Below are 1,961 nucleotides of genomic sequence, written 5' to 3'. Positions count from 1 at the left end.
GGTGCTGTGAGCCTGAAAGTCTTCCCTCCTCTACACATCTGGCGACATTTTATTGAAGCGATCCTTCTGACAAACTACATTCACCTAGTTGTAGAAGGAATAAAGCAAAAGAATAACGAGCGGCAACCAAGGCGACTACATTAACGAATGGTTCTCCAAAGAAGACTCGCCCCCTTGCCACGCCATATCCAAGTACACGACCCACGTGCCGAAAATTGGGTCTTTAGGGTTTTTCAAAAGGGTGATTTCCCTAGGGCAATACCGCTCACAGCCATACCACCCTGAAAATGCCCGATCTCATCCGATCTCGGAAGCTAAGCACGGTTCGGGCCTAGTAAGTACTTGGTTGGGAGATCACTTGAGAATACCAGGTGCTGTGAGGACATTTCGGCATTTCATGGGTGTCCATCTCCTTTCAACCTTCTAAAGCCTGAAAGACTTACCTCCCCCACACATCTGGCAACATTTTATTGAAGCGATCCTTCTGACAAACTACATTCACCTAGTTGTCTAGAAGGAATAAAGCAAAAGAATAATGAGCGGCAACCAAGTCGACTACATTAATGAATGGTTCTCCTAAGATGACCCGCCCCCTTGCCACACCGGATCCAAATACACGGTCGACATGACAAAAATTGGGTCTTTAGGATTTTTCAAAGGGGTGATTTCCCTGGTGAAATACGGCTCACGGCCATACCACCCTGGAAACGCCCGATCTCGGAAACTAAGTGTGACAGGCTAAAGTGTGTAAGTTATTAATAATAGAGGGTCACGTAGTAAAAGTGTTTAAGTTATAAATGATTGCCTGTGTGATTTGAAACTAGTTTTGGGATTGGATGTTTATCAGTCTTCGATTATTAATGCCCCCAGCCAAATAGCAAGGGTATGGATTGGTATTCAATTTTTTATGTCTGGGTTCATATAGCTGAAACACGGGGGTCTTCAGGCATTACAGTAAAAGTTGGCTTGAAAAAAACAACAACTGACCTGTCTGATTATTTCCCCCTGTGTTTAAAGGTATGTTGTTTTGTTGTAGAGACCGATTGAGTATGGGGTTTGCAAGGGACAATGTTTGGCATGTGAGAGAAAAGAAAATGTTTAGTAATGTTTGTTTACTTTTTTTGTATGTGCGTGAATGTGCGAGTCTCGGGTAGAACACATGTATAGTGTTTTTGGAATATTATGGAATATGGCCAACTCACTTTGGAACTGTTTGTTCGAAACGCACAATATATGATAGGCTGCGGCAGTTTGTGTGTGCTATAAAAATATCGTGTTTGCATATGTTGTACCCCTGAATTTACGGGGTAGTTGTATTTCGCCTTTAAAAGACGGGTGAAATAATCAGACAGGTCCTTTGTTGTATTTCAAACCAACTTTAGTTATATCAAAGCAATTCACACAAAACATAATATACAATAACACCCGAATATATACATAGTAACATATTAACAACCCGTTATAATCCAAACAATGTACTTGTTGCATAAACGATTATAACTTATGAGTATTGAAACTTGTTACCTTTTGTTCCGGCCGTCATATACTGCATACTATCATGCTACCGTTATAACGGCGGCCGAAGGTAGCTTGCTGTAAACAATACACCCGAGACTCGCACATTCACGCACACACATAAAAAAAGTAAACAACCCGCGGCCGAAGGTAGATTGCTGTAAACAATACCCGAGACTCGCACATTCACGCATACACATAAAAAAGTAAACAACCATCACTAAGCATTACGTTCTTTCTCACATGCTAACTATTGTCTCTTGCAAATCCCACACTCAATCGATCTTCAAAACAAAGCAACATACCTTTAAAAGACGGGTGAAATAATCAGACAGGTCCTTTGTTGTATTTCAAACCAACTTAGAGAAATGTCTGACAAACCCGCTTATATCCTAAACACAGGTCTACGACCATTACGTAATCGCTGCGTATTTCGCGTGTACCCA

The 1,961-nt window shown here is 41.4% G+C and overlaps 1 pseudogene; it reads left to right on the top strand.

The window, feature by feature from the left end:
* The first annotated feature begins 263 nt into the window (after positions 1 to 263).
* LOC144204736 (5S ribosomal RNA) lies at positions 264 to 383 on the top strand (annotated as a pseudogene).
* The last annotated feature ends 1,578 nt before the right edge of the window (positions 384 to 1,961 follow it).

This window comes from Stigmatopora nigra, chromosome 11, assembly GCF_051989575.1.
Source record: "Stigmatopora nigra isolate UIUO_SnigA chromosome 11, RoL_Snig_1.1, whole genome shotgun sequence".
Classification (NCBI taxonomy): Eukaryota; Metazoa; Chordata; class Actinopteri; order Syngnathiformes; family Syngnathidae; genus Stigmatopora; species Stigmatopora nigra.
The sequence above is the reverse complement of the archived record's forward strand: the minus strand, read 5'-3'. Positions and strand labels throughout refer to the sequence as shown.